Source organism: Pipra filicauda, unplaced genomic scaffold (assembly GCF_003945595.2).
Source record: "Pipra filicauda isolate LSUMZ 115617 unplaced genomic scaffold, ASM394559v2 scaffold455_size529941_pilon, whole genome shotgun sequence".
Lineage (NCBI taxonomy): Eukaryota > Metazoa > Chordata > Aves > Passeriformes > Pipridae > Pipra > Pipra filicauda.
Window position 1 is genome coordinate 477697 of NW_024104593.1, and position 6758 is coordinate 484454.

At 40.2% G+C, this 6758-nt stretch overlaps 1 long non-coding RNA gene across 2 annotated transcripts; it reads left to right on the forward strand.

The window, feature by feature from the left end:
- LOC113998775 lies at nt 1-6154 on the forward strand. Of its 2 annotated transcripts, none has more exons than XR_005565311.1 (3): nt 1-558; nt 4110-4166; nt 5965-6154. It is a non-coding gene; the product is annotated as an uncharacterized LOC113998775 (long non-coding RNA). The 2 variants fall into 2 exon arrangements; XR_003544611.2 differs by having other exon boundaries at nt 5983-6154.
- Nucleotides 6155-6758: the final 604 nt, after the last annotated feature.

Consider the following 6758-nt stretch of genomic DNA (forward strand, 5'->3'; position numbering starts at 1 on the left):
GCAACGGAGTCCAGGAGTAGGCAAAAACGGGGAAAGATACGTTTTGCAACAGCGAGAAGGGAAGCTCAGAACGGCAGCTTACCCAAGACTGGCTCTTGTGGTAACTGTCCCTATGGTGACCTGCGGAGGGGTACAGGAGGTTCGGAAGGCTGAGCGACCGGCACCGTCCCACCGCTGTGGCCCTCCCCCGGCCCGCTGGACTGACTAACACGAAGGGAGTGGGGGGGAGAAGAGCTAGTTGTTTCGGCCCATGTGCTCTGGGCCTGTTCCAGGCTCGCAGTCCATGAACATTCCTGCCCTCTGTGCCCTGATTCAGTTTGGGGGGCTGTGGCAAAACCACTGTTTTGCTTTCAATGTGACCTAACAATGTATCAGAAGTTGACTGCAGAAAGTCTTATTTCAGCAGACAGACTTGGAAACTGTGCCACCAGAACTGAGACTGAAAGTGGAAACAACTTTTATGCAGAAGCGAACAAATAATGGAACGTGCCTTAACAACTGCAAGTCAGACACATCAAGACAAAAGGATTTGGACTGTAACAAGAATTCCTAAGACAGGTAAAAGCTTCTGTCACGGTTAAGAACTGTTGTAAGATCAGCCTATGATCTCCAAAGGTGGTAATATAAGAATCAGACTGCAATTTGAATAATACTGTGAGAACACCAGACAGTGCCATGACTATTGTATTTGGGTTTTTTATCTTCTATCCTATGTTGCTGTTAGGCTTCTCTTACTGTTAGTTTAATTACAGTAGAATTGAAAGCTTATATTGCTTTTGCTATATTGACTGCTTTAAAGTCTGCAATGTTCATATTTGTATATGTTCTGTTCGAGCACCTGCCGGTTTAAAGGTAAACCGGCAGGGGAAATGAACTCAACTCAAAAAGAGAGATTATAAGTCAGAATAATAATTTAATAAAATAATACAGTAAGTACGATTATACAGACAAACAATTGGTTTTAACCCACAAAACCCAAATGTATAACCCAGCACCCTGGGGCATGAACAGAGTGGTGTTCTTTGGGCCCCCTGAGTTCAAAGTAAAAGGAGAGGGAAAAACCTGTGGGTGAGAGTGCTGTTGCAGTCTGGTCAAGAGTGGTGATTGCAGTCCGGTCGAGAGTGGTGTTTGCAGTCTGGTTGAAAAGTGGTGGTTGCAGTCCAGTCGAGAGTGGTGGTCTGCAATCTGGTTGAGAGTGGTGGTCTGCAGTCTTCCTCTGGATTCCACGAGTGGTTAAAAAAGTCCCAAGACCCCAAGATTATATATCCTCCAGTTCAGGCAGGAATGCCCAGTACCTCCCTCAGGGTGGGGAGTTCCACAATGGGTGTGAGGACAGGAGCATCCTCTTATCTCACAGGCCTCTTAACACCCAGTTTATAGCCTGAGGAGTCAGGCTGCTCTGGGCAGAGGGTGTAAATGGTCTATTGATAACAGTTTCTGGGAAATGGCATGGAAGGCTATAGAATACACAGTTTTGGGTTACACCCGTACAGTGATGAACTGGTCCCAGCTGTTCTAACTAGGACAGAGAAGTTTAACAACATTTTGCAAACACTGTTTGGAATATCTGCATCTCTTTGGCTACTGCATCTCGTGAAAGGGATGGTTTGGTGGGGAAATCTGTATAGGATTTCATGTCATTGTGAGATCAAATTTATCTACCTTATGCATCTAAAATACTTTGTCATCCAGTGTCATCTAGGAGTGTGTGAACGCTGAGTTTCACAGAAGAGTCCTGTGTTAGGACGGAAAGGGGGGTGAGAAGGTGGCTGCAGCACTGCAACAGCACTGGTTCTGTGGACCTTCCCATGGCACCCTGAGACATGACGTGCATCTTGCCTGCAATCTTTGAGACAAACTGGTCTCAAACCCCATCGTTAGTGGGATGATTTGTTTAGATCGCTTAAATGGTTTGCTTAGATTGCTTCCTAGCTTTATTGTAATACAGCTGTTCTCTTGGTGTCCACATACACATACAGGCACATATACATGAGTGCACCTAACCCAATACATGAGGATGCTTTTATCCATGGAGGCAAGAGGTACCTGCACTAGCACCCCATGAGGTAAAGATGATTGAGTGCAGTCTGGGGCAGACTGTGGCAGGATGACCTGTCCCCCGATAAGGCCTGGAATCTGTCCAGAGAGTACAAGCTCTCTGCGATGAACTACTGGCACTGCCAGGGTGCTGTCTGGTGTTGCATTCAGACACAGCCTGCTTCTGGTAAGCTCCTAACTGGCCTATAGATCTATGACTGGCAGTTAATCACTGTATGTTATAAAAGCTCAAGTTCCTCTCACACAGTCAAGATGCAGGAATTCCAAGATTTGGGTTTCCTGTGAGATTGTCATCGGACAGAGAGTCACACTTCATCGGCTCACAAAGCACAAACAAACAGGGTTTGTCAAGAAATATCTATGATGTCGGTTCAGGTCCTGCATATGGCCTTTTTAAAAGATCCACATACAATCCAAGGTGGAAAAACAACGTGATCGCTACTCACATAAGGGAAGGTTAATCTGCAGAATTGTTGAATGGTTTAGACTCTGCTTTGCAGAAACTGCAGGGAATCATCATGTCATCTAGACCTCTGGGACTGGACAATCCTGTTCATCTGTTCCAGCCCACAAACTATAAACACAAACTGTCCAGCCTATGCTAAACAGTGGGACTGAAACCCCTGCAAGTCAAATGGAAAGAACTGTTTCAAGTTCTGCTGACCATCTCCATCATGGTCAGAGCTGTTGGCAAAGAACCCTGGATTTCCTACCCAGAGGGAAGAAAGCCTCTGTTACAAACTGTTAAAATTATGTTTAAACTATTTTTCTGTGTGTATTGTCTAATACCACTGATAAGTATGGATCGGGTTTAAAACCAAAATTTACATTGGATTTTAGTAAAAATGCATCCAATATTTTTCATGAAAGCAAGTGCTGGATTTGCACTATGGCTGAAATTTGGCAACAAGTTTAAATTCTCCACTGGATGATTCCTGAGAATGTCTCATTAGGTTTACGGAGATAACATCTATAAACTTACTTCATAGTTACCAACTGGACCTGGATAAAACAACTGTTTCTATTAGTGATATACATAATTAGTGTTTGTGTAATAGCTCATTACATGACCTGATGCTGTAGGTGTTGGTCATCCCTTTGGTATAATGCTAGGTATAAGTGGTAGAGATTGGATAAGATTGAGTTTTGTCCATCCCAAAAGGGGGGACTGATGCCTCAGAGTTTTTTGGATTTTTTAACTTTTGTAGATTTTAGAAGTAGTTGTGTAGTAAATGTAGATTTTAATGTAGCTGTATTTATATCCCTTACCCTGAAGCATAATAGTTACACACACCCAACCTTATTACACCATTTCATATCAATCCCTCTAAATTCCGTTAGCATGTTTAGTCTTCTTTTCAAGATAGAACTGTAGAAAAGTACTCTAGGCCTGGACCAGAAGGTATCACACAGACAGTGACCTTCAAGCCCAGAACTTTGGAGGAGCTCCAAGGACTATACATGCTGCAAAGAAGAAAAAGATGAGGAAGAAGGGGTCCCAAACGCCCCCAGACCCAATTCCCAAAGGGGCGTGTCAGGGGGCAGAACTGGGGGTGGACAGATCTGGGATTGGATGGACCTTATTATAAAATCATATAACCACTGTATGGACACGTATGCATCATGTGTATTCCCTGGGCGTGTAGGCTGATTAAAGGACCTACTCTCTTTATCTTATCTTGGCCTCTTTTTCTCTGCAGTCTCTCTTTAGGCAACACCACTGATCTGAATGGGACAAGGTGGGTGTAATATGAGGAAAAGTTAAGGAAATGCTGGATTAAGAAGAACTTTGGCATAATTCAGTGGAATAACTGATCAGTTCTTAAAGAAAAAATAAAAACCTGGGATTAACCTGAAAAAAATATTTGCACTATGTAAATGATTCACAGTCTATATTCCCTTAAAGTACTTAACCTAAACAAAAAGTTGTTTCATCTATGTTTCCAGAACTCATCGATTCTTAGTAAAAAATGTTTGCCTCTGAAAATAAAATTTTGACATCTTGCATATTTTTAATCTTTTTAATTTTTTTTATATTTTTTTTAATTTAGTAAGCCTGTTCTGGTTTATCCAGTTGCTTGTGTGGGGTATTAACTGCAGTTTGTAAGGTAGGTTTTTACAGAACTCAGGTTAGATGTCAAATTCTATTTAGGTCTTCAAAAGAGTCATGCTTCTTCAGAGCTTGGATCCAATCCCTGAGAAAAGAACACTCTTACTTACGCTCTTAACTGGTGATTAAAGTGTGCACATGGGTGTCATAGATGTTCTACCAAAAAAAAAAAAAAATCTTTACTTAATTCAACTTCTGCTTCCATTTTCAACAAATGACATATGCAGTAAAGGACAATTAGAATCTCTGTCAAAATGTTGCAACAAATGATTAATTACTGCAGGTAAGAAAACATAACATTATTACTTCTCTGTGTTAAAAGATTGCTGCATTCTTAACTTTCTGATTCCTGCTTGTACTGACTTGTCGCCGTTTTGCCAATGGAGATTACATGCTCTGTTGATAAGAACTGCAACACACAGTACACACCTTCCATGCCACAGAAGGCTAGGGTATGTGAACTGTTTTTCTACTATCAGCAATAACTACCAGTTGTGCTTCATATATTAAGAACTGTCAAAGAAGTACCAAATTAAAAAAAACAAGGAGTAACACGAGTGTACTTGCAGTAAATTACACAAATAGTCCACTCGCACTTTTCCTCACAGCTAACTGCTGGCAGAAAGTTGAGGACGTGGTTCTGATTTGAATAATGAATTTTGTCAGCTTGTATTACCAGTCCTTTGTTTTCATTTTGCCAAAAAAAAAAATTGTTGAGAACCTTATTCTTAAGTTCATTGCATCAATTCACCTCTTGTGAAAGCCATTTTATGTACAGAACTTATTGTAAGTGGAATACAACTATTTCCCAGATAACCTTTTGCAGTTCATGCTTTTTACTACGATCTTATGTGAACCATGCATTCTTCATCCTGTGTCAATGATTAAACCAAGTCATTTTTCTCTGCAATTTTTTCCATGGTGCTTTCTGTTGTCAGTTCTGTTACCTCCCTGAAAAAGTATTTATGCCAATTAGCCAAACAAATGGAAAGGCTGCTACATTGCTAGCCAAGACTCTCAATGGTACTTCAGCGGGCCCCGAAGTGTACTTTTTATGGTGTTTCTCCCACCTATGGACACGTTTGAAATCAATTTTCTGGAGTGATATAGTTACATTGCACAGCTTTGCTCACCATATGGGCAGTCATACTTCTTGATGAAAAATGGTATACGCTAGCTATATAATCAAAAGGAAGCTATACGGATTCCAAGGGGTAAGGAAATTTTAGCATTTGATTTGACTGAACCACACATTCATCACCCTCAGAGATATGTGCTCTGCCAGTGTGAAGTTGCTTCTCCACATAAATCCATAAATAATTATTTAAACTGCATATGAGCTGTCTCTGCCAATCTTCCTTCCCTTGTCCTCTAATTCCTGCCAGAGTTACCTGACTTGCTAATGAAGACAAAAATATATTCATACATCTGTCGTATCTATTGCCACATTTAAAGGCTCCTGATTACCTTCTAGTGTTTCCTCCCAGGTTTGAAATTTCTTAGACATGGTATACACATCATATTTTATGAACTGCTACTGTCCTTGGAATTTCCTTCCCTCTGGTATAAGTTCCTGCCACAGTCGGTAATCTTGTCACATGCATGCTCATTCATATACTTAGCCCATGGAATGTGGTTTCTATCAGAGAAAAATGCAATTATACAGCTATAACTATCTATGCTCTTGTTAGAGTAGGTAACAAACTAGCTATTACTAACCTGGTGTAAGAAAGACATTGAGAAAATAAGGATAGTCTTCTCCTGAGGTCGAAAAATTAATATCACCATTAACACAGGTATCCATCTGTGTAAAGGGACTACTGAAATGGTCAGTCTCCTGAAGATAAGCTCAAAAAATTTCTTCTGCTTGAAGAGTGATCTTCTCGGACAGTGGAGAGAGAAAAGAAAGGGAAGAAAAGGAAGAAGTCATCCTGTACCTAATTTTAATATAACCATTTTTTTAATAAAAGTAATTTAAAATATCAATATTATCTTGACCAATAACTGCTTACCCACTGTTCAAGTCATAGCAAGTGGATTTGAAGAATGCAACATTTCACTTTTGCCCAGAGCAAAACAGTCAAAAGGCTAGGCTCTTCAGACAGACCTTAAAAATAATGGTTTCGATAATATAATTTTAACAGGTTAAAACATGACCTTAAGTACTAGTTAGCGAGAACTGATTACTATTCAGAATATAGACATAGCAATTTTTTTCTTTTTTAATGACTGAATCTGATTTGAGACTTCAAAGTCAATGTGAGAAAGAACCTTTCCCTTCTAAGGAATTAATACAACAGGTAAAATGTATTCATGATTACAGCTCATGCCACCTGTTAGCTCAAAAATTTCAGAATATTTTTTTTCCTATCAGAAAAAAAAACCAAAACATGATCATTTGAAATTTAAACAGACCAGATTCAGATTCCTGTGATGCTTACAAAACAGTTGAGTGCCCTCTGCACCAGCCTGTGGCCTCACAAGCTGCCACCAGGTCACAGATTTAGAGTCGTTAATCGCAAAGATGCCAGAAGTTAACCTGCATGTGCTAAATTAGGAAGGCAGTATTCCTAAGCTGACTGTATACTGA